The sequence below is a fragment of the Lissotriton vulgaris genome, chromosome 4_1 (assembly GCF_964263255.1).
Source record: "Lissotriton vulgaris chromosome 4_1, aLisVul1.2, whole genome shotgun sequence".
Taxonomy (NCBI): domain Eukaryota; kingdom Metazoa; phylum Chordata; class Amphibia; order Caudata; family Salamandridae; genus Lissotriton; species Lissotriton vulgaris.
In genome coordinates this window covers 137,762,806-137,789,279 of record NC_141691.1, presented here as the reverse complement: position 1 = coordinate 137,789,279, position 26,474 = coordinate 137,762,806, and the positions used below count along the sequence as shown (strand labels likewise).

Sequence of the window (26,474 nt, the reverse complement as noted above, 5' to 3'; positions counted from 1 at the left end):
CCAGTTATTACTTAATAATCAAGCGTATGTGTTATGGATAAGCTTGGGTGGATTTCGGGTAGCGACAGAATACGCTTGGTTACTTAAGTGCGCGTTGATTTTTTCAGTGCCGTGTGTTTGGCCTGCACTAGAAAATCGTGTTTCAAAAAACAGTGGTCCCTACTCGTGGACACAATGGTATACTAAACTGATAATCACACACCTGATAAGTGTTATGTCTTTTGTCCAGCCGGACAAGGAATTTATATAACAATTCTCTTAATAAAACAGAATGAGTACATTAATAACAAGTGGGCACGGCCGTGACCCACAACATTCAGACAAAACAACGAACCGAATGGTAAAAAAAAAAGAGCAAAGCAAAAATGTCTGTGTTCTTGTAGTTACAATATTTTAAATGTCATATTGCATAAGGGGGTTTGTTGACCAAAAAACCCCCTTATGCAATATGACATTTAAAATATTGTGAAATGCATTGGTGTGGTTATAACAATCTTTGTCTGTAACACTGACTACAAGTACACAGACATATTTTTGCTTTGCTCCTTTTACCATTCTGTTCGAGTAGGGACCACTGTTTTTTGAGACATGATACTGCCCAAGGTCCCTATGGCATACCTTCTGGGTTCTCTTGTCTTTCTTAAACTGCACTAGAAAATCAACACAAATGCACTATGGGTGGCGCAAGAGGGTGCAGCTTTTTTTCTCGTGCTCACATAGATTTTTTACTCGCACAGCAACTTTCTCTGCACGAGTGGTTGCAACCACCTGCACCTTCCCGCCCTTGTTGAGAAATCTCACCGGGAGGTGGATTTTCTGTGCTCCCGCTCGCCTAAGTGACGTTAGGTAGGGGGGGCCCACTACGCTGTACATGGCATGGAAAAACTTGTGAGCGGAGTTCACCGCCAAGGCCTAGTTAAAGGGGCATGCCTCCGTGTGGTCAAGTAAATTATAACAGATAACTCATCAAAATTGTTGCTCTAGGAGGAGAGGGAGCCACTTAACCTTTGAGAAACTACAAGATTACCCAGTTGCAAAATCACTCCCTGAACGCACAAACCTCGGAATAATACTTAACTGCAAGCTCTCTTTTCACCTTGCGCTTACTCCGAAAAATCTTCAAATTGCTACCCTTCTAAATCAACTGCGGTCACCCAAGCACTTAACACCAGCCGAATGGACAACAGCAACTCCCTCTTGATGGGAATCGCTGCTCAACTACTAAACCGACTCCACACCATCCATAACACAGTAGCCAGACTCTACCCGGACCTCCTCTGGCACATGCACATCTCCCCCCACCTCAGAGCCTTCCACTGACTCCCTGTGGAGTCAGTAAACGTTGCCAGTTCAAACTGCTCAAAGCCCTTCGAAACAATAGTCCAGCCTACCTCAACCGGAGGGTGAACTGCCACTAACCTACCTGCATACTTCATTCCACAGCCCTCTTCCTGACCCTCACTGCTGCATCCGCAGGAGCCGTGACCGTGCCTTCTCACACCTGTCAGACAAGTCCTGGAGCAGCCCCAGTGCCCCTCCAAACTCATCCCCCTGCAGGAGTTCAGGAAGGACCTAAAGACCTGGCTGTTCAGCTAACACTCCCTCCACACACACCTGGATATCCTCTGGTTGTGAGCAGCACTCTACAAATCCTGTTTGATTGATAGACAAAAAAGTCAGCAATAAAATGAGCGAGTGCTCCTGAATTTACTTCTATTTCAGTCTATAACACGTGTTTGTGCAATGTGGCATCTTTTCCTCAGTCTTCAACAGGGTTCATGAGGTTAATGATGCTAGTCCAGTAGCCACATCACTTCATATCATCATACTATTGGTAAACTGTAATTTTTCACTTCACAAGTGATGGAGGTACTAGTGTCCCAACAAAACCATATCCAGGTCCAATGAGAGAGTGCTCCATCCCAGCCAAATGCATATCTGGCATAGATGTGGTACTGTAGAGCATCATTAACCTCATGAGCCTTAATTAAGTTGAAGGAGGCGAATATGCCATAATGAGGAAACACATGTTGGCTTGTGTGGATGTCAAGAGGCATGGGCCTTCCAGCATTTTTTGGCGCTTCTGGATTTGTCAGTTTTGAAAAACCATACAATATGGAGTCTGCGTTTGTTACATTCCCTCTAGCTGATTGATTCATTGCTTTTTTTTAAATAACTTTTTTGCCATTGGTTGTCCAGGCCGTCCACAAAGCCCATGAGTCTTCATCTCCTAGTGCGTGCAGATTCACCCCCCTCCCCAACCCCCATCCTGTTACCAAACACTTTCACTAACCTAAAACTGGAACAAATGGCTTTGACGATGCTTAGTATCGTCCTTGCTCTTAAAGTATCAGTTGTCTACATGCATTGTTTCATTTAACGATTAGTGTGCGTCCTCATACGTCCTGTATTTTACATTTGTTTTTGATGCAGAATGTGAAATAAAAATGGTTGTCTGGCTTGATACGTGGTGGCGCTTGCATTTAATATCATGTGGTTTCTCAGGGGTGTGGAATTTAATAAAATATCTACTTGTCCATGGGGCAGGTTGCTTCATAAATCTATTTGTCCTGTAACAAAATACACTTGTCCCTTTGGCATGTAGTGTGGGGACAAATTATAGCAGGAATCCCATTATATAGGAGCTCTGATATAGCCTCTCTGATAATGCCATGGCTCCTACCATTGCAGTGTTTGAATACTTGAAATCCCCTTATGTTGCCACGTTTCCACAGATCTACACACTGGGGCTGAAGGTAGTGGTAAGCAATAGTTCCAGGGTTAGAATGCGCTTTTGAGTATCTGCAAACCTACTAACCTGCACATTTTAGGGGTTTTCAACAACTCTTCTCCAATCTTTTCCCATCCTGAGAAATGTTGTTGTGACAATGTCAGACAATGTCAGAAATAACCTTCTTCCAGAGTTGGGGAAAAATGGTTGGAGGGAAAGTGAACTTGCAAACACTCAGATTTTTGCATGAGCAAATCTATACATGCTTATTTGCTCATGCTAAAATGCAGTTCAGAAATATTTTCTAGTACAATTTCTTGCCCTACTTCTATAAATTTGTGGGAAATCACGATAGCCGCTTAGCTGCACTTAATACAAGGACCTATACCATGGGTGCATGTTTGAGACTTTCTTTAATAATTAGGCCCCTAATTTGGTCTGACGATGACCATGACCTTTTGCGTTTATTAAAATTGGTCTCTCTCTGTATCGGCTGGCTTCACTCCGAGTGACAGTATTCTGCTCTTTCACAAGTAGCACATCAGCACACAAAGTAGTTTTGTTTAGTGCTACTAACTATTGTGGCAGTGTGTACTTTTTGAGAACACATTTTTTTTTTGCTTTTGCCAATGTGTTATAATGGTGAGGGCCCGGCAGCTCCCACACCAATAAGGTTTTACAAAAACCATGCCAAAACAATTCACACATTGACAAAACTATAAAGCTGACCACCGAGTTCAGACCTTCAGGCTTTGCGAATGCTTGTTTATTTTTCTTTCCCATTATATTATTGAAACTGGTTACACTGATTTTCCATTATGTATATTTTTGAGAGAAACTAGCATGCATCAAAACATGTTACTGAATGATGCTGCAAAGAAAAGGTAACTGGAATTTTACAATAGTTTACCTAAATGTTTTTTTATCCTGCTTTCATTTTTTTTAGGAACATTTTTTTTTGTAAGCAAAGAATCATTAATCTTGCTTTCAAGATTCTGCAAATATTTGCATCAAATCAGAGAGCATCCTGGGAGCATTATGCATAGCAAGCAAGTGCACACAAAGAATGAGTGCATCCCTGAATCGGGCACACCGTAGGTTCTTCAAAAAAGACTCCAAAGTTTTAGAGTGGTTGCGTTAATTTATTTTTCAAAGATTGGTATTCCTTGATATTTTCATCATATCAAAATGAAGTATTTCAAACTGATTTCATTACGGTTAAGTCATAACCTCTGATCAACATTGTTTACTTGCTCCGATGCATTTCGGGCTCCCAAGCCCTTTTTCCAGGAGCTCTAAAACCAAAAGGATGTAGCATTCAATAATATGTAATAAAGACATGTCTCAAACTCACTACATCGAACATTAGTGAAAAAAACGTGATAGGATGTGACCTCATGCAAGTGAAGCGAATCCGGTATGTTCGTTAAGTGCAAAGAGTGGTGAGTGAAAAAACGACCGTTTTATCGGTGCAGTAATTTTATAGGCATGCGACTGCGTGTTGTACACATTCAAAATGAAGTAGGTGGATATCTTCAAGTGGCATGTTTTCGTTTATTCTATGGGTATGTGCACAGCGTTGGAGATGTTGTACAGTATCACTAGAGACTTTTGGCAAAGCCAGTACGCCCCTAGAAACTTTTGGCAAAGCCAGTACGCCCCACAGGGGAGACAGTTTTGTGTGGCTCTCCTTCCATAATATAGGAAAATTCCCCCCCCCCAGTCTCCCACCTCCCCAGCCCGTCTATCCATGGTCCCTATATAATGTATCAATCTTAGTAGAAATTTTTGTGATCTTTTCTGGTATGCAAATTCTAGCAGGGATATTTGTAAGGATTTAAAAGTATCTGACTCTATCTCAATAGTGAGTGCCTGAAGCCTGTATAATATCCTGGGTGTTCCAGGTGTGTTTATGGATCCAGTACGTCTGAGATATTCATGCGCTGTCTGCTCCAAGACATTGTGGGCTCACCAAAAACATACAGGGCCTTGAAGCCCACCCATTGCTTACCATTGTTTGTGCTTTTCTATCACTTATTTGCCAGCTTGTCATTCTTGTGTTTGATCCTACCATTTGTTTTCCAGCAGTTTCTCGTACTTCTCTCCCGCACTGTTGCTGCCAGTTGCATGTGTACTTCTTCACACCTCTGTGCTGCGCTTGCTCTTGTGTTCTTCCACAACCTTTGCGTTGCTTCCCCCATCCACGCCCTCCTTTTCTTTAGTCTATTGCTTCTCCTCCCCACCACCAACCTTCCTGTTGCTTCCCTGGGTTACGTGATGGTTTTTAGGTTTCGCCTATTATCATTCGCTTGCGAATGTAATAGGCGAGAATTCAAGTGCTCCATCGACTCGTCAAACCACTGCGGGTTTTTCACAGTGCATGTGAGTCACGTGACCACAAGCGGGTCACGTGACCACACAAGCACGCGCATCTCCCTAATCTGCCTGCCACACTTCTCCTTCCCTCGCTCGCATTCCCGCCCCCATCCGGCTTCCCTCCGCGCATCTCCCTAATCCGCCTGCCACGCGTTTGGCTGAGGCTCCTTTCATTTCTCTGGCTAGGCTTGTTTTTAATTGGCATTCATCTCCAAGCGCGAGCAAAATGCTTTCACTTTCGCGCTTACTGAAGCTTCCCTAGCCGTCCACTGGTGAAACACTCCTCCGGACACAGTGCTTCATTTTTTTTTTTTTGCTTCCTTTATTTCATCGGTTGGCAATGTTTTTTTAAATTATTTGTTTAGAATGCAGCGTGTTTTGTGTGCTTTTGAGACACATTTGCTGCTGCCAGTTTAAAGTTTCATTAAAGCTGCTTCCTCCTGGTCGTGTCTTCATTTTGAGATGGCTGGTGTGCGCTCTCTGCGAGATGCCTCCCATTTACTGTGCTTACTAAAGCTTCCCCAGCCATCCACTGGTGAAACACTCCTCCCGCCCCCAGCCCGCCACCTCCCAACACAAACACACACAACGCTTTTATTGCTGTCATTGCGGATTGTTATCCGAGCGGCGCCAGCATGGAGCCGTGTTCTCTCTGACAAATAACATCCCGCTGTGAGAATACCAGGGTGCTCTTGTGTGTGGCGGGGGGCTTCTGGTAGTGCCACTTCTGCAGCCTAAAGTGACCGGCTTACAGCCTCACCCTGGCTCATTTGAAAGAGGGAGAGGGTATGTCTTTATTACATGGAGGTGGGCCCAGGGGGCACCGCAGTCTGTGAAGGGTTAGCAGAGAGGGGGCTGTTTATGTAACACTTGCACATCCTTGGCATACGAATCACAATAGGGGAGAAATTTTCAAAACTGATAGTGTTTCATTTTTGTACATTTACAGACCATCGTACGTACATTGCCCTCGGTAAAGGAATATATGTTATGTTATGTTAAAGTGCATTTTTATAGCGCTCGGCTACTCTAAAAGAGTGTCCCGGCGCTTTCCACAGGCAACTTACAGTGTATAATCAACATAACAAGTAAAACAGAACCCAAAAGAGAAGGCAAAATAAACCCACCTAAACAGAATGATTAAAAAGCCAAGTCTTCAAATTCTTCCTGAATTGAAGCAAGTTGGGAGTGCTACGGAGTACCAGTGGAAGCGAGTTCCACAGCTGGGAGGCCTTAAGGCTGAAAGAGCGCCCCCCAATGCGGGCCTTCCTCACGCGTGGAACCACAGCAGTGAAAAGGGATTCCGAACGCAGTGAGCGAGCAGGGCGATAGAAAGCCAATCTTTTCTTCAGATATCCTGCGCCTGAGCCAAACAAAGCCTTGTGCACCAGCGTCAGGGATTTGAAAACAATCCGCTTCCGGATTGGCAGCCATGGGAGAGAACATAGCGCTAGGCGGAGGAAGGGCGACAACATGCACTCTTGGAGAGAGCTGAAACAACTGAAACAAGCATTAACAAGCACTGGCGTTGCCAATAGGTTTCGCATTTGGAAAGTTGGAGCTATTGGTTTTGTAAATGACATTTTATATTTATATATAGTTATTGGCATTGTCAATAACAATATATAAATATAAAATGTCATTTACAAAACCAATAGCTCCAACTTTCCAAATGCGAAACCTATTGGCAACGCCAGTGCTTGTTATTTACTGTTACAAATAGATAGATAGATAGTCACATGTCATTTTGTAGCTGCGCTCATGTGTGGTGCACACAAAATGACATGCCGGCCGCACTTTACCCCACATTTTAATAGCTTTTTTTTTTTGTTAGCCATGCTCTGCAGCTTCTGATGCTGTACAACAAGGCTAAAACCAAGGGGTTAGGCCAATGGGTCCAAGAGGCTAGACCCAGGGCTTTAAGTGGGCCGGGTCTGAGCACCTGCAGTTATTTTCAGGGGCCTCGAAACTGGTTTCTTTCGGGCTCTATATTCAGGTCTTCAACGGTAGTCCGTTTTCTTTTTTTTCGTCGACTGCAGTGAGAGCATGATCATCGATGTGCCCATGCTCACAAACCACTTCAGAAGTACTGGCTTCTTTCTTTTTTACAGCGCCCCTTGCCGCGCGTTTTCACTTTTTCAGGTGCTGTCTCGCTGTCCCCGGACTTGCAGCACTCCCTCTGACTGCCCCCACTACTCGGCAGCAGAAGCCAGGAGTAGCAGTGACACCGGGTCACAACTCCATCTTACAGGAAGACTAGCTGTCAAACTGCGTGGTAACTGCCAAAAGATCATCTAAAAGCCCTTTGAATTAATTTTGTGCGTGTGAAGAAGCTTTTCTTCAGCTTGCATTCCAACCTCCATAACTGATCACAAAACGACCCCAAAGGCAGTGTTTCCAAAAAGAACAGCGTTTTCATTTAATGCCTGAGTTTTTTTGTCTCGGATCAGAAAGGCACAACAGCATACCCTCAAATATTATTCATACACTCTAGTGTGCTTCCTTCGCCGTATTATTTGATATACAGTGATGAGCATAATTTGGGAAGGCACTCGAAAAACCATGTGCTGGCAGTAAATAAACATTCATACCGTCAGCCGAAAAACCAAAGTCACCCCTCCCTCTGACCCCAACTGCTTCGGACTTAGGTACCGGCCGCAACGAAAAAGAAAAGTAAATTGGGGTGGTTCCTTTCACCAAGTGTATTTCTGCCTAGGTTTGGACAGTTTCACAATTATTTTGAATCTAGTTACTTAGCACCCTTTCACCTGTACCTGCAGTTCTTTCATTAACAGCACTTGCAGAGATGGGGTAACACAATGCTGAACAGCCTCACCCCCATTCTGAAAAGGATTGACAGCGAATGAGGAAAAGCAAAGACGTGCACCTGCCCATTGGGAAAGGAGTTGAGTGGTGTTAGAAGTTTTGCTGTGCTAGGGGACTCCCTTTGATTTCATGGAAATAGATAAGTTCACGTACCTACTACATACAGAACAGCTGTTTGCTGCGAAGTGCCTGTACTCTAGCATTAAAAATATTGAAACACTGCTGAGAAGTGCAGGTACTCTTTCTCTACCCTTCAAATTACAAAAGTGTGGGCACTCTGTAGCAGAGAGCACATGCCCGCTTGAAGCACTGGATAGCAATGAAACTCGCCAGAAAAAAGGCACCTGCATCCTAGCACTCAAACAAAGCCAATGTGTGCTACATTATTTTGACATATGTCATTTGTATTGTAGGCTTAGTTTGGGCAACCAGCCAGTTAGTTTTAAAAGTGCATTTGTTTTATGTACTTCGTGCAACATGTTATTGCTTATGCAAGGTGCTTAATGTGCCTTCAGTTGGCAGTGCACTGTTTGTGTTGTATGTTTAGTGCAGGGCTTTAAGTGGGTCGGGTCTGTCTGGGTCTGAGCACTGGCAGTTATTTTCAGGCTGCTTCGAAACGGGTCTCTATCGTACTCTATTTTCAGTCCTCCAAAGGTAGTCCGTTTTCTTTTTTTTTTTTTCTTGACTGCAGTGAGAGCATGCACATCGATGAGCGCATGCTCATTTTGCTCACTACTGAGCAGCGAAGTTAGTGAGCATGCAAGGTGAGCTGCGTTGTAGGAGGAACGGGGCTTTAAAGAGTGCCATTTTCTCTCAGGATTTCCCTTCTTGCAGCGCAGGTGCAACGTCGTCGTGGTGCCAGCCTTCACATCGTGGGATGCTCAGGAGAGAGATGTAGACAGCCTGCTCCAGCTAGGGTGACCAACTGGCATAGGAGCAAATTCAGGACGGTGAGTGTAAAAATTCAGGACAAAGGGTCAAAATTCAGGACAAAACTTCGGGACAAAAGTTGTTTTACAGACACGTCAGAGGTGGTCGCGCAATAGTGTATAAGTAAGTAACTAGACAACCACCTAAGTAAAAGTCAAAATAAGTTTACATTAGGTTGAGACAACCGTGCACCTCACGGTTTTTCAGTATGGCCGCAGCTTGCTACCATAGACGATTCAAAATAAATTTGCATCTCACTCCAGCAAGTACATTAGTCACCAGACAATGGTGAACCACACCTGAATATGTGAGGCTGCTTTTATTGTTGATTGAAAACTACTGGATATACAAGGAGGTTTGCAGTGCAAGACCCCAGGAACAAAACCGTTCTCCCCCCCCCCCCCCTCCCCCCCCCCCTCCCTTTCCAGCCTACCAGGGAAACTCCCAATGCCCGTTCCGGCCTTGCTACCACCCTTCAATGGTGCCCCTCATCTTCACTTAGACCGCCTCTTGTGTATTTAATTTCTTTTATAGTGTTACTCATCCCAAGTATGTAGGGCAGGGTGTCGGAGTACGCTACATCACACACACATTATATAGAGACAATGACTCGTATTAACGTGAAAGTCATTGTATAGGAAATGTTACTTGAGATAATGGGTGCTACAAGGTGTAATCATTCTTTCATCAATCATTCAGTCTTTCACCATTCATTCTGTCCTTCCATCTGTGTGCCCATCTATATCCAAACATATTTAACCGTTTGCAAACCCATCCACCAAATATCATTCCATCCATCATTTCACTCATCCATCCTTTCATCCACCCTTTCACTCATCCATCCATCATTTCACTCATCCATCCCTTCATCCACCCTTTCACTCATCCATCCATCCATCATTCATCTACCCACCCTTTCACCCCATCCACCCGTACACTCATCCATCCACTCTTCCACCCATCCATCTATTCACTCACCCATCCAGCCATTTACCCTTTCACCCATCCTGCCATCCATTCACTTACTCATCCATTCACTTACTCATCCATTCACTTGCCCATCATCTACCCTTCCACCCATACATCCATCTTTTTACCTTTTCTCTCATCCATACTTCCACTCATCCATCCATCCTTTCTTTCATTATCTATCCATTCACCCTTTCATTCTTCCATTCATCCTTTCAGTAAACCATCCAGCCATTCACACATTACTTTACTTTTTTACTTTCCCACCTTTTCACATTAACAGCTGAGCCTTTGTCTGCAGAGTCACAGACAGAAGAGGCCCATCAAGAACTTCACCTCACTCTAGTTACTAAAACTAGGGGTGGGGGAGAGTTCACTATGCCCCTGCACATAGGCAATCTGAAAACGTAGAAATCATGAGTCCTGCATGATGCACAGTGCCAGGATGTGGGGTGACTGTGACATGGTGTTGTTCCCACGCCTTTAAGTGGTGTAAAAAAACTTGGGGGTCTCTTCAAAGTGTGTGTTCGAAGTAATTAAGGGCGTGGTTTAAAACAGCTAGGTAAAAAATCTGCGCTTAGCATAGTCTTTCGCCCGACTGGTATTATGTTGTTTCTGTCATTGCATCCAGATGTATAATAAAGCAAGTATCATTTGACAAGCAAGAAGCCAGGACTATTGGCTTTGTCAATGGGTGTTAATTGCTTAAAATAAAAAAAAGCAGTAACCAGGGCTTTTTTTTATATAGTATTGAAAATACCTCACACTAAAGTGATGGGACAGTAAAAGAACGATAACCCCTTTTTAACTTGTTCTTCAGACTTCTTTAAATAGTTTTTTCACGTAGCAGCATGGGCGTTTTAGCTTTTTTCTATCAGATTGCCCTGCTGTATACTGAGGCCCTAGGAGGCCACCACATGCTTTAGCACCCCCAGACTGCCACATTGTCATTCTGTATGTGGCAATCCGCCGGCATAGAGCGCGAGGCGCCCCATCAAGGGGGGGGAGGCCTCTCACAGGGAGTAGTGCTGCTCCCTGCAAGGACAAAATTACGGACAAAAGGCACCCGTAAAAGGGATCCTCGCGGACAACGGACGGCACCTACTTCTGCCAGTAGAGCGTTTCCGTAGTCCAAACGCCTCGCCACCATCACCTGGACCACCGTTCTACGATCTTTCACTGGTAAGTATGGAATAATTCTACGAAGTAGTCGGAGACTGTAGTAGCACGAGCTGAAGATGTTTGACATTATCCTTCATAGTCAGTTTGTCATCCAATTGTATTCCTAGGCTTTTCACTGATGTTGAAGGGATGGGAGCCGTCCCTAACTGGGCAGGCCACCAGTCAGCCAGAGTCAGATCCTGCGCTGTCCCCAGAAACATCAGCTCTGTTTTCTCTGGATTAAGTTGGAGGTAGGATTCTGCCATCCAATTTGAGATAGGCAACATTCCCGCCGAGAAGCGCACTTCTCCTCTTCAAAATTTGACCCAATGGGAAAGACCAGTTGAGTATCGTCTGCAAATGAGACTACCTCAAACCCATAGCGTCGGACGATCTTAGCTAATGGGGCCATATAAACGTTGAAGAGAGTAGGGTTTAAACATGAGCCCTGCGGAGCTCCCTTGTCAAACTGGATTTTTTTTTCCCTGAAAGGGCCTAACCTGACCAATTGCTTCCCGTCAACCAAAAAGCTCATTAGCCATTTCAGAGCAAGATCTCCCAACCCCACAGTCCTGAAGCCTCTCCACAAGCAGTCGATGGGAGACCTTATCGTATGCTGCGGAGAGGTCCAAGAGAATGAGCATTGCAGATCCTCCTTTGTCAATGGTCTATCTTACTAAATCTGTATCTGCCAATAGGGCAGTCTCGGTGCTAAAGCCCGGCCGAAAGCCTGACTGCGAGAGGTCCAAGATATTATTGGACTGAAGATAGTGGCTCAATTGCTTATTTATGTGGGTTTCCAGTATTTTTCCCCAACAAAGGTAGCAGCGATATCAGTCTATAGTTGTTCTAGACCTTGTGGTCTGTTGTTTGTTTTTTAAGGATTGGACGGACATGGGCTTCCTTCCACACTATTGGAATGAAGCCATTGGCAATAGAGGAGTTGAAAATCTCCTGAATTGGAGGGGCACAAGTAGAGGCGATCAGAGCCATAGTATTTGGAGGGCATATATCACTGAGACCCTGATTTTGATGCTTTAAGTTGGGGACTTACATCTTCTAGTGAGGTTCAAAATGATTGACTGCAACCCTGTGTTGGCGCAAAAAACATCATGACACCCAATATATTTATCAAGGATGGTGCTCTTGATGGGGGAAATTATCATATATTAAAGAGATTTTTATTCTGGAACTACGTCGCTAAGGACTCACAAAGCTGTTTACATGCTTGAGGAGAAGCAAACCCTTTAACAATATCAAACAGTGCCTTGGATGAGTTTCCAGCCTGTTCTATTTGCAGCGGTATGAATGCGCATCTGGCGGGTTAACATTTTTTGATGGTAACAAGCTACGGCCACTTTATAGCTCAACTTATCCACCTCCTCTTTAGATAGTCTCCAGCATCTCTCTAGGGCTTTACATAAAGATTTTTCTGTTTTTAAAGCCCCAGAGTATCATGGAGCTGATTTCTGTTGGGGGCCAGGCTTCTTATTGCACTCAGGAATAACCGCGTCCAAAGTCTGAATTATGGCCAAGTTAAATCTGGCCAACAACGTCTGTATCGTGAGGGCTTTGATCATCAACATCCTTGTCAAGCAGTGGAAACTTTTCCTTAAATGCTTCCGGAGTGAGCTTCTGCCAAGTTCTGCCCCTTTGTGATTTTTTTTTTTCTTTTCAAAGACCTTTATTGAATATGCTTACAGAGGACATAGTTACATGTGTGGAGAAGTGTGGCTCACTGGTTAGAGCAGGCAGACCCTGAAGCAGAGGTCAGACCTGGGACCAGGGTTCAATTCCCGACGCGGCAGGGTCTTGAGCTCAAATGTCCACGGACTCGATAATTCGCGCTTCGGTGCCTGGCCTAATCACGGGTTCACACTCTGCAACTCTGGGCATTAAGCTTGCTTAATCTCCACAGCGGCCCCCGTGGCGGGATGCCTGGCTTTCACCCTGGGGATGCCCTGTAGGGGCTATCTCACTGGGAAAAGCCAGGACGGGTTCCCAAGGCAAGCGCTTATAGACCCCTGGGTGATGAGCGCTATATAAATCCAATATACAATACAATACAATTACATATCATGGCCTACAACCCATCTGGCCGGCCGCCACAGATGAATTTCCTGTTCAAACTGATTAGTATTACACAGCCATAATGCCGGCAACCCTGGGGTCCGGCGGCTTATCCTTAAGGTTACTACCCATCCAACAGCCTCCAAATCGTGTTTTCCCGTTAGTAGGTCTTATCGTTTTCATAACTTTTTGTTGTCTGTTTCCTTGAACTTAACTCAAAACTCAAAACTGCGGCCCAAATTGTTATTTGTACCCAACGGTCTTTTCCATCCTGGCTCTTCCCACTGCTTAATGTATTCACGCACTTTGTAATATTCACCAGTCTGCCATAGTTCCAGTTATTCTCTTAAGTCCTTTAAGTGATGTATCTCCCCTCTGCACCCATTATACATTCTCATCTTCCTCATCGGAACTCCAATCATCCGCTTCAGGAAGAGGTTCACACAGCTCTCCTCTGTACTTATTCTAATCTGACCATATTTTGTTCCACTTACGGGGGCAAGCCCTGAGCGCACACACCGCTCTCCGTAAACCTCAATAAATCCATGTTCCTACTCCACATGGATGCGGTAGGTATGTCCGCGGCTCCCCATTTTTGCGCAATGTCTCTTTGCTACCATGATTGCTAATGTGGCCCAAATTAGTCCATATCTATATAAGTCAATCGGTTCCCACGTGTTTAATAGGCATTTGCGTGGTTCAGGAATGATGGAGATCTGTAATGTTTGGGAGATGGTACGCATGACCTGTCGTCAAAATTCTGCTATGCGGGGACACTCACAAAGTGTGTGGTATATTGTACCCTCTTCTCCGCAGCCACGAAGACAAAAGGGGCGAGTTGCTCTATGTATCTTGTGTAGCATGCATTGTGTGTAGTACATGCGGTGCAGGATTTTGAGCTGTACTAGTCTGAACTTTGCTGATATGCCCACTTCCTTTGGGGAGGCTAGCGCTTCGTTTCATTCCGTATCGTCAATATCTCCTACGTTTTCCACCCATTTGTCTCGTAACGCTACTGTGGGGTCTCTCATATTGTTAATAAACTTCTTGTATGTAAGTGATGTAGCTCCTTGTTGTAAGTAACCTAACCTATCTTCCAGTTGTGAGGAATCTGGCAATTCTGTGCCTAACGGTATCGCTTGTAGGAGCGCGTGCCTGATTTGAATGTACCTGTATGTTTCATTCGGGCCTAGTTCATATTGTTGTTGTAGTTTCGTGAATGAGATTACCGTGTCTTTTTCCTACAGGTCCCCCACCGTGGAGATACCAATGTTATCCCATTGTGTAAATCCCTTACTGTGTCAAGTGTCCGAGGGCTTTCGTTTCCCAAAGAGGGGTTGATTTGGTAATTTTCCCCTTCCATCCCAGCTTTGCCTGTGCTGCATGCCATATAGTGATCGTGTGTTTTGTGGGCCCCAGAGCTGTGAGATCTGTTTATTGTACAGCGGTGATAGCATACTATCTGTTCCCAGCTGTACCTAATCAGCTCTATATATCGGATCATTTCTTGGTGTGTGTATCCACTGGTTCACAATTTTAAGTTGTGCAGCCCAATAGTATAAGTGTATATCCGGTAAGGCAATGCCCCCTCGTACCAGTTTCTTTTCAATTTATCATATGCGATGCGTGCCGGGCCATTACTCCACAGCAAGGTGGACACTAATGCTCTTATTTGCTTGAAGAAACGCAGCGGGACCATGTATGGTGTGTTCTCCAGGGCATACAAAAATCTTGGCAGTGCCATCATTTTATATAGCGCTGCGCGTCCATGGAGAGTCAATGGCAGTGTTGCCCAGTGCTTGATGTCTGTTCAGAGTCGTTCCAGGGGGGGCTTTAGGTTTTTGTCGAATAAGTCAGAGGCGTTGTCTGTGATACAGATACCCAGATATTTTAAGGAGTCCGACGTTATTGCAAGGGGGCAGTCTGGCGTGAGCGCCGGTTCTGGACCCTTTAGCACATAAATCACTGACTTCGCCCAGTTCAGTGTGTACCCTGACGTCTTTCCATGCGTGTCGCATATTAAGAGGGCTGCGATGCTGCTCTTGGGCTTAGTTAAGTATATAAGCATGTCATCGGCATATAGGGACACTGTCTTCCCAGCCTTCCGTCCAACCTATCCCCTTCAGCAAAGGTGTTGTTCTAATAAGTATTGCCAATGGTTCCAGTACTAAGGCAAAGAGCAGGGGGGACGAGGGGCAGCCCTGTCGAGTTCCCCGCGCTAGCGGAAAGGTGTGCGAGATGTGACCATTTGTAATTACCTGAGCAACTGGTTTGTCTTGGAGTAGTCTGATCCATGAAATGAACTTAGGGCCAAATCCCATACGGGCCAGGACTGCGAATAGGTATTCCCATTCCACCAGATCAAACACCATCTTGGCATCCAGTGAGAGGATCACCGCCGCTTCCGGCAGGGAGTGGGCTCGGGCCATTGCCCCATGCACCCGTCTAAGATTGAGAGCCGTACTCCGATGAGGCATGAATCCCGATTGATCCGGGTGGATCAGCAGTTGCAAGTGGTTCAATAGTCTTTTAGCCAGTAGCTTCGCTGACATTTTTGCTTCTACGTTAAGTAGGGATATGGGACGATATGTGGAGCATTCCGCCGGTGGTTTTCCAGGTTTTGGTATGGTTACAATCGTCGCAGTACGCTGATCTAATGGGAGTTCTGTCCTTTCCAGGCTGTTCTAAGTACATTGCCAATAGGCATGTCTCTGACATGCTTTTGTACCATTCAATGGGTATCCCATTGGGGCCCAGTGCTTTCCCGGAGTTGATCGCCTGGATTGCACATTGTATTTCCTCTCGTCCGATCCGCCTCAAGGTCTTGCATTGCCTCTGGTGAAAGTGTAGGAATGTCTACGTTGTTAAGGAACTCTAGTGCCGCCTGTGCTGTGACTTCCCTTTCTGGGGTGTATACTTTCTGAAAATGTTCTGCCAGCGTGTGCACTATATCTTCTGTGTGTGTTTGCAGCTGCCTCTCCTGGTTGTATAGATGCTGTATGTTTCTACCACCATTTCGCCTCCTGTCTAGCCACGCCAGCATTTTCCCTGCCTTGTCTCCGATGTTGTATATCCTATGTGCGGTGCTAGCAATGTTGTCCCTGACTTTCGATTCGAGGTGCTCACGATATTGCTGTTGGCGTAGTTTCAGTGCATGTGCAGAGTCCGTTGTGGGACTGGTCATGTGTGTCATGTTAGCTTCTTGGAGTGCCAGCTCTAGCTCTGCGAGTTCTTGCTGGTATGCTTGTTTGTCTTGTCACCGCTGCGATCGGGTTCCCCCGCAAGACCGTTTTATATGCCTTCCACAGAATCGAGGGGGAGAACACTGACATTGTGTTTTCTGCAAAGTAGTATTTGGTTGCTGTTTTGACAACTTTTTTGATCTGGGGTATCGTAAGATAGTTGGATACATGGGATAAATTCTCGCGCCCTTCTTCTCTTTAGTGGTAAGGGCTAGCAACACAGGAGAGTGATCTAAAATTCCTCTCGGCAATATGGTTATGGTGTCTACGTTACTTAGCCCATCGCCAAGGAGCCAAAAATAGTCAATACGAGACAGACTATTATGTACCTGAGAGTGATATGTGTATTGCTTCTCTGTGGGATGGACCTGACGTCATGCATCTCTTAGCCCCATTGCCTCCACGAAACCCGGGAGGGCAGCGGAACCCGATGCGCGTGCCCTAATGGGAAGCGTGTCTAGTGTGGGGTCCATGATGGCATTGAAGTCTCCCCCTATAATCGTATTTCCAATTGGGAGATTCAGTAAGAATTCTCCTAGTGCTGGCAGTGTTATGGAGTGGAGCGCTGGAGGAATATATACTGACAATACATGCCAGGGCTTACCCTCCCATTGTCCATGGACCGCCCAAAGCGGCCCTGATCGTCCGTCTTGTGTTGTAGCACAATGAAAGGGGAAGAGTTTTTCACTAATATACCTGTCCCTCGGGACCCTGCCATAAACTCGCATGCGCCGCCATCTTGTAACCCCGCCTATCGAGAGCACGGCATGGTGTTCCCGTGAGATGTTTCCTGTAGCAATATCAGTGCGGAGGCTTGACGTTTAATCGCTTGCAGGACCAGTCCCCTCTTTATTTCGTCTCCCAGCCCTCTAACATTCCATGTGAGCATCCGAAGGAGGGGTACCGCCCCGGTATGCGTCACGTCGTCAGTGGTTGTTGTATGGGTATGGTGAGCCATCTTGTGGCCACAGGATCGTGCCCGGTTGTAGCCTCAATTGTGGGGACTTGCACCTCTTGCCATCTGTGGATCTACATTGAGTGAGTGTTACATGGTGTACAATAGAGTGCCAAGTTTGAGCCGTAACTAACAAAACGTCAATCCCCCCGCCTTCTCGCTTCCCCTTTCCAGGTCAGGTGTGATTAACCGTGTGTTCATTGTAAACTTGCATGTCGCACATAACAACTAAACAAGCCCCCCATGCCACCCTCCTCCCTGCTTAATGGACCTGAAACTGCCCGCCCCCCCTAACTCAGCAGAGTGCTTTACCCATCCCATGAACGGTTACTTGCTTGCTGGGGTGAAGTGTTCACCGGAGCAGGTGCTTCCCCTGCCCTATACAGTTTCGCCGGGTCGGTGTCCAAGCCTGGTCCGTCCGAGAAAGTCACATTAATGTTCAGTTCGCACTGAGCCGGGAGTTTACTATTACACTCCGTTTTCATCGTTAAAGTGTTCCAGTGTAGGTGACCGTGTCGAGCAATCCCTGCCCGAAGCCTGTGATCTTGGATGACTGTCTCCACGTTGATTCTGATTAGTCCTCTGAGAACGGCGGGGCATTCCTACATGTCTCCATCCTTCCAGCCAGTCACGGCCGACTCTGGTGTGTCGAAGAACCAAACCTTACTGTCTGCTACCACTCTTAAGTGGCGCTGGAAACAGCATTGAGTACGGTATTTCCTTGGCTCTCAGCTCCTTCTTGATTTCGTGGAAGGTCCTCCTCCGGCAGTATAATCTGGGAAGAATGCGAGCGTAGAGTTTTGAATCTGTATTGGTGCGGCTACTCTTGCCGCTTGCAGGATCGCATCGCGGTCACGAAAGTTAAATAGTCTTGCCAGTATTGGTCTTGGGGGGGGGCTCCAGGCTTTGGTTTACCCCCGGGAACTCTGTGCGCTCGTTCTATGGAGAAGAATTGCGATAGCCCCTTTGGTTTGAGCTGCATCTTGATCCGTTCCTCTACATACAAGTCCAGGGCTCTAGTGCCTTCCGACCCCGGAACCCCAATGATTCTCACGTTGTTTCGTCTGGAGCGCCCTTCCTGGTCATCCAGTTTCTCTTTTAGTGTCTTGTTCTCCGCCGCCTTGTTCTCCGCCGTCACACGTTCCATCGCTATTTGTAGCTCTGACACGTCCTCCACTAGGGATTTTGCGACTACTTCAACCTGTTTTACTCTTTCGCCCATCTTTTGAAAGTCCGCCCGCAGCAGGGAGACTTCTGTGGCTGTGGACCCCACTGATGCCTGTGCCTGCGCCAACGCCTTCATTACGTCTTCAAGCGTTGCTTTCTTGGCTCCTTCGCCCTCCGGCGTCTTCCCTGTGGATGTTCGAGGCTCCGAATGGGAATGGGTCTGTCTGTCAAAAGCAAACTTTTCGAAAAATGAAACTTTAGATGTTCTATATTCAGCAGTGTGAGTAGGGCCACATACCTGTTGGAGGAGACCCATGTCACATAGGCTTGAGGTCAGCTGAGAGACTTCCGGATCTCATAGGGCTTCTCCATGATAGTTAAAATCACCCAATAAGATAAAACTACTAGACGCCAGGACCTGTGTAGCTATGAATTCTGTCAGATAGTTGAAGTTCAGTTTCGGGCTAGGTGGACGGTATAAAAGGGCTCCGTCCCATGTTTCGATAGGTGACAAGGAGACCCTAAAGATACCCATGTTCGCTGTAGGTAAACATTTCAGTAACTGATCTTGCCAGACGCTGTGCATTATGCCATCAGCATTCGATTTGGATTCTCTCCCAAACCAAACTGCAACATAACTTTTTTAGTAGGAAGTCAGACCTTCTCTGTCGGGTGCATTTTCGTCATCTAGCTCAAGGAATATTAATAGTATTTGCTTTGTCAACAAGGTGAGTTGTTGTGGGGTTATCAAATATTTTCACTTCTCTTATTAAAGGGAATTGGTCTTAGTGTATGATCTCTGGCAGTATGAGGGATAGCCTCTTCCAGCTATTCATGTCTATTTTATAACCTGCATCGAGGAGAGATGTGCAAGTAAGATTTGCTTTGCTAGCTGTCCTTTATAGTTTTCAGCAGGGTTGTAATGTTGGCATCAAACATAGGCTAAGGGTCTGTCTTAGTGCTATTTGGTAATACGATTGTCATTGTAGGGGCAGATTGGTGGTTTAGAGATGTCTTTAAACTGTATTCACTAGCAGTGTGGTTAATTTGCCCTTTATTGCTATCACTTATCCGCAATGAGACCATGTACTTTTCTGTTTATGGCGTACCTAGGCTTCTTAGGTCTGCCTCTATCCTTAATTTGACACCAGGGTTTAATTTTTCTGCAGCTTCAAGGGCAATAACAATGCTAGGTTAGACGTCCCTCATGGCTCACTACAATGTGTTTCTTTTCCTAAATCGATTTTTCAGCCCATCTTCTTTCAAAATTCGGAAATTGTCATGTTCTAATGCAAAACTTGTTTCCCTCTGGATTTGTGTTCTCTGGCTGTATTTTGTAATTATATTGTAATTGCATTTATATAGAGCTTACAACCCCTGACGAGGCATCGAAGCGTTTTTTCGGCGGGTAGCACGCTACTCCGGGACCCGTAGAGGATTAGTGTTGAATTAGTATAGTGAAACATGCAAGTACATTTTGAGTTGTGGATAGGTTAGTCAGTTGTTTAAATTTGGAATGATAGCAGAAGGATAGAGGAGGACAAAGGTTTGTATTTATCGCTTGTTGACGCATGCTATTCAGGAAGCGTTTAAAGGATTAGTGAGGAATTAATATGGTGAAATATGAGGTAATTTCAGTGGTAGATATTAGTCTGTTACTTGGCGTGAGAAGGATAGCGGAGGGATAAAAGGGGAAGAAAGATTTGCATTCATATAGCACTTGTTACCCCTGATGGGTGTTGAAGCGCTTTTCTGGCGAGTAGCACGCCCCTCCGGAACCCATGAAGTATTAGTGTTGAAAATTAGTATAAATATTAAGTAATTTGAGTAGTAGAAATGTTGAGTTATTTGGGCAGTATATTAGTATAGTTGAATATGGAATTTGAGAAGTGAACATGCTAGTCTGTTAATTTTGATTGATAAGGATAGTGGAGGGATAAAACTGTGAAGGATTTTTTTTTTTTTAAGGTCTTCGCAGTAGGAAGAGGCTTTTGGATGAGTAAAAGAGTTTTGGAGGGAAGCAGTCAGAGGGGAGAGTTTAGAAAGGTTTGTTTTAGGGGATCGGTGTAGTTAAGAGATGTCAGATGATGCAAGGAGGGGTAGAGCAGGAGAGAGTCTAGAAAGGGTTATTTTGGCGAACATAGTAGTGGTATGGGGTTTGGGATCAAAGAGTGGATGTAGAGGATATATTGATAGATGTATAGGATGAGAGATAGGGTAGTGCATTAGGAGTAGTAGAAACGTTTGAGATGAGTCAGAAGGTTGGGCTAGAAGATATATTGAGCGAAGTATAGGCTGAGAAATAGGCTAGTGCATTGGAAATGCTAAATTAGAAGAAAGTGATTAAATATATAGATACACAAGTAAATTGAAAGTATATAGATACATAAAGGAAGTAAGTATATTTAGGTTACATATATTGAGAGAGGCACAGGATGAGAAATCGGGTAGTGCATTGGATATGCTTTTTCAGGAGAAAAGTAACAAACACACAGATCCAAGTACATGGAAGGTGCATAGCAATCTGGTTGTAATTGTTCCAATCGCCACACGTGAGTATTTCAGTTTTTGAAGCATTCAATTTGAGATGGCTCCAAGTCCTCTACTGATCCACGGCTCTGAGACAGCTGAAAATTGGTGATTTCCCAATGTCTTTGGTGCATTCCAGCTGAAGGAGTTTTTGTGTGTTGTCTGCATAGCCACCAATCTTATTCCCCTACCCACCTCCAGTGTCACTGGCTAGGAATTTAGGAGTAAAATTTCATGGTGCTCTTGTCTTTCCGACCAAATTTTGTCTGTGTCTGGCACATGTTTTTCTCTGATTAAATCTATAAAAAAAATCTTTCACTTACAGCAAGGAAAACAGTAGTCCATGCACTTATTGCCTCTAGACTGGACTACAGCAATAGCCGCTGTAAAATTAGTGTTTAAACTTTCCTGCAATAGCTATGGGGCGTAGGAACTTTAACTGGCTACCAGCCCACAAACTACCAGACCACAAGATCTGTTTAAATCTGACTTAAGTGTTTAGAGCTTTCTATTCAACAGTCCTGAAGTAACTCTCGAATAGTTTTATGCATTATAGGACCAAAGGGAATCTCAGATCTTCTAACACCAATTCGTTATGAATCCCTAATTTCAGGCTTTAAAAGAGGCGGAAAATATTTAACCTAGTTAGGTTCAAAGGCCTGTAATCTGCTTTCCTGCTGTTTTTTAGTTTGTGTAAAACTCCTAAAAACCTGGCTCTCTTCGGCACCTGACGAGTTCTGCAGACAGTTGATTTAATCCTCTCTTGTTTTCGTCTTTTGCTCCCTTTTGGGGCCTTTCTACAGGTGTTGCTGGTAGTTATTGGTTATGTTTCTGAAATGGCGCCAGGATGGTCTCCTCTAAGTGACAGTGCACTTTTACCATGTTATCCGTCATTAATTCAAAAAGCTCACTCCTCGCCACCACCGTGTATTTTCTAAAATGTTTCTCTTGTGCTCGCCGATTGACTAACTATTAAATTATGTGAAGGAAGAATAATGGAAGTTTTTTGCCGAGTTTTATATAGCGCAAACTTAAAAACAAAAATGATTTTTTATTTTACACATTGTTTATTGATTTTGTACCAAAAGTAAGGACCGTTACAGTGCAACATAGTCTCATGTTGATTACTATACAACGTGCAGGAGCATCCAGATCATACTAAAGTGAGATCAATGCCGCCATAAGAGGCAGGTAGAGCATAATACTGTACAGACTTTACTATGGGTGTCATACCATATTCCCCTCTGGATCAACCATTCCATTCACAAGAGGTACATTCATGGGTTGTGTATTTGCTGGTTTATTTGTGGTGTCTGATATATCCTCAAGATACAGGTTCAACGGTTGTCATGTGTATAGAAGGGTCTTGCCGCAGGTGGTTGTAATTGAGAATAAGTGTCACTGTTAGTGCTACAGTATGTCATAGTACGCAGCCTTGACTTGATCGTAGGTGTATGCTTACTACCCCAGTTTAAGGCCAACTCAGGCTTAGCAATAAGCAATGCAATGGTGTATCGCTGCTTGGATCTAGGAAGGTCGTCCACATACCCAATGAGCGCTATTAGAGGCGAGGGTGCAACTGTAAAATCGGAAAGTTCCACGAACACGACTAACCAGAACCTCCCAACCTTTACACCAGTCCAAGTAAGGTGTGCGAAGTCTGCATCTGGGGATTGTCATTTCTAGACTTCGATGTGGTTTGGATGGGTCAATACGGTGAGGCGCACTGGGCGATTTGTACGCCCTCCACAAGAACTTAAAATGCAACAATTTATGCCTATGAATCAGTGAGACTCTGAATTTTGCGCACAGCACCTACACCACTGTGTATCAGTAATGGGATGCCCAAGATCAGTCTCCCATGCCCCTGCTCTCCCGCATCACGGGAGGGCAACAGTGCCACACTGGCCTTATATAATCTAGTCACCTTGTGTGTCATCCCCATCCTTGCTAAGACCAGTTGATAGTGGGAACTGTGGCAGTTCCAACGGTTGCCGTGCACGACGGCCTTCAAGGCACCCTGTAAACTCTGGAGTATGAAGCGATCCAGAGCCATTGCATCCCGAAAGCGAGGGTCCTCGGTACTAGAGAACACATGCCCCTTCGGGAAAAGGTCACTGAAGGTTGCCAGGTGAAACATGGCCAATGTGCGCTTCACCGTGCACGTTTGGCGATTTCCCTCGCGGGAGCAAGCTTTGATACCATATGTTTGTAATTAACTTGCAAACACATGGTGCCCCCGCCTTGCTCCTGCAAGGGAAACTCTTTGTGTGCTCTGGCCGCACTCCCCTAACCCTCTCACTTTTAGTGCGAGGCGCACGTTTATATCACACAAACAAGTGCCATGAACAGCAGCAGCTCTGGTTCTGGTCGGGTGTGTTGGTCTCTTGGCTCCTTCACTGAAATTATGCTACGTGGCATAATGATGGTTTAAAGTGAAATTCGCGAAATTATCCAAGATTGTTACACAATTATGGAAATTTTGCCATGCCGCCATTTTATAGATCACAATTTCAATAGCAGATCTCATCACCTGCTTTTCCGTAGGACAGACCTGGTCAAACCTCATTTCTGCTCCTTGCACTTCAGCCCATTAGTATTGGCCTCAATTAAAGCGCACAAGATGACAAATGATAAACAAGTGCTCTGCGACGCAGAGAAGCCACAACACGTGCTCTTGGGCGGTGGGGGAGGGGGGAGCCAGTATGCGGAAACTGTTCTCAGACGGAGTAAATCTAAAAATAAAACTGTGGACCAATACTATGCTGAATTTTGAGGCAGTCTGAGAAGTTTGAAAGTTGCCACTGCTCCGTAAACTTGTATATAGGATTTAATTTGGGGTAATTTTATTTAGAATGTTATAGTACTAAACCTTTTCAGACTTATAACTCAATGTTATTTTGGCGTCCTTTGTAATATTTATTTATTTATTTATTTTTTCTTCTGCCATATTATATGTATTATGTTCAAGGTGACTCTTACCTTTTTAAGTTATGATATGATCTGTATTGTCTTTGATTATATATTTTTCTTTTCCACTTCTCTTGCTGTTAATAAAAAAAAATTTAAATAAAAAAAAGGATTTACTTTACGAGACGTCACACGAAACGTCCAACTTCGTTTAAAATAACCTACGGAAATGCCATGTGCCATCCTGGCTCTGTGCGGTAACCGGGCATCCATTTTCCTCTTGCACCGCCGGAATCAATTGAACACAAAAGAAAACGTCCATTTGCAAACGGTTTCAGGAACCGTTGTCACGTGACACCGCCAGTTGTGTATCAAATCAAAACGCATGACCATGCAGAAATACATACGTAGACGTTAGCTACGTGTTATGTACAGGATCGGTATACAACAAGGGTTTGGCTTGAGCGCAGTAAGGCTACGCCCGCTATATGATCAACAAAACAAAAGCCAATGCTGCTCAATTATTTATACTGTAATCTAAGATGAGCACCCAATCTCCCATCTCTAAAGACCACTCGTACAGTCAAGAATAAATCTCAAAAATTATTCTTTATTTACATTTTTGAATTGACTTCTTTTTAAATCGAAAAACATTTAGCGTTTGACGGATTTCTTTTGGTCAAAACACCTTTATTTTATATAGGAATGGGGGGAGAGCTCCAAATATTAAAAACTGTGTGTAGATGTATTTACAAGGACAGTGAAGACAAGGTGAAAGTACCAAATAAATCCTATATCCATCAAATCAAAATTCACACATACATTTCATACGTTTCATACAGCATACATCCAAGAAGGAAAATGTGGAAAGGAAGAGAATGTGTCAAATTCCATTCGCCCTATACTATTTTTTGTATTCTAGGGGGAAACACAAGAAATGGCAGAATTATTTGACATATTTCTTTTTCAAACACTTTATAAACCATTAAGCCATCATACATTTTTTCAAATAGATTTTCAAATGATTGGCCTAAAAAAACAGAAAAAAGGTTGACGAGTTTCGAATCCCTGAGAGTAGTGGGATTCTCCTCAGGACCATATATGAAATAAATCTGCAAAACACAAAAAAATGAGAACAACATTCTGTTAGTGTATTGATGAGCGAAACTCAACTTGACATTCCATTACAGTAACACTCTAAGGGTACCTGATAAACTTCTGGTATCTTGTCCGTGGACAAACTGTGAAAAAATCAAGCGGATAGACTGTCAGCCTAATGTAACGTAGTTTAGTTGTTACTTATGGTCTAGTGCACAACAAGTGTTTATACTCACTGTTGTAGAAAGAAGACACTTGTAGAATTGATTTCCAATTCGTCAGGTAGACTGGTTGAGTAGTTTTCCAGTTAAATTTGGGAACTGATGGATATTTTCCATACTAGCCCATCTGAGGAAATAGAAATGGAGGCTGAGTTGGGTTGCCACTATTATTACAGTAAAATGTTGCTTTCGTGTTGATTATTCGTCGCAGTGTGTATCCTATGTGCTGCAGAAATCTAAACTGACCGGATGTTTGTTTGTCGTATGGTTCTAGACTGGGAACACGGCAAAGTGTTAGTCAGCGTGTATAGTGATTGTTACTGAATCGCTCAATGTCCATAAATTGGCGTTGGGTGGGCAGTTTGGTACATGAAACCTCTTGTTGTATTAAACGGGAGTCCGATTATTATGGCGAGTGGCACTCGTTTGAGTTTCTTATTTTTGGTGCTACCGTCTCATGTGGGTTTAGTGAAAACCTCTTGTTTAACTAAAGCGGGAGTTCGATTATTATTTTATAATTTAACATTGCAATTAGTGGATTAAACTAAATGTCAGAACTGTACAACGTGTAAAGACACAATAAGAAAAACTTTAGTGAATTTCCTGTTTTCCCCCAAGGTTTATACAATGAACGCTGCACAAATGTTTAGTTCAAGAGCACAACAATAGATGGGAATTGGCAGGGAATAGAATGTAAGGATTGGAATGCCGTGTTTAATATGTGCTTCGCAAATCGTTTTTCGTGCTAGACAACTGTTAATTTGGCAAAAAGTACGTTTCCCTGAATTCCCACTGTCAGGATCACCGCCGGAATAAATCCGCTGACCCGGAAATACCAATCACTGCGTTCGAATCTATGCCTGAAGGAGACCCCACGCATCGATTTTAAGGTAGGAGTACGTGTCTCCCTCCTGTCGCGGTCATTACTCTGACACAACACACATGAGACTGTTGCATCTAAAATAAGAAACTCAAACAAGTGCTACTTGCTATAATAATCTAACTCCCGCTTTAGAGGTTTCATTCACTAAACCCACATGAGACGGTAGCACCAAAAATAAGAAACTCAAACGAGTGCCACTTGCCATAATAATCGGACCCAACTCAGCCTCGATTTCTATTTCCTCATAGATGTGCTAGTATGGAAAATATCCATCAGTTCCCAAATTTAACTGGAAAACTACTCAACTAGTCAACCTGGTGAATTGAAAATCAATTCTACAAGTGTCTTCTTTCTACAACAGTGAGTATAAACAATTGTGCACTAGACCACAAGTAACAACTAAACT

The 26,474-nt window shown here is 44.3% G+C and overlaps 1 protein-coding gene across 2 annotated transcripts in view; it reads left to right on the top strand.

Annotated features, from left to right (window-relative positions):
* The window catches only part of RLIM (ring finger protein, LIM domain interacting), a 113,644-nt gene that overhangs the window by 3,581 nt on the left and 83,589 nt on the right, over nt 1-26,474 (top strand). The window lies entirely within an intron of this gene.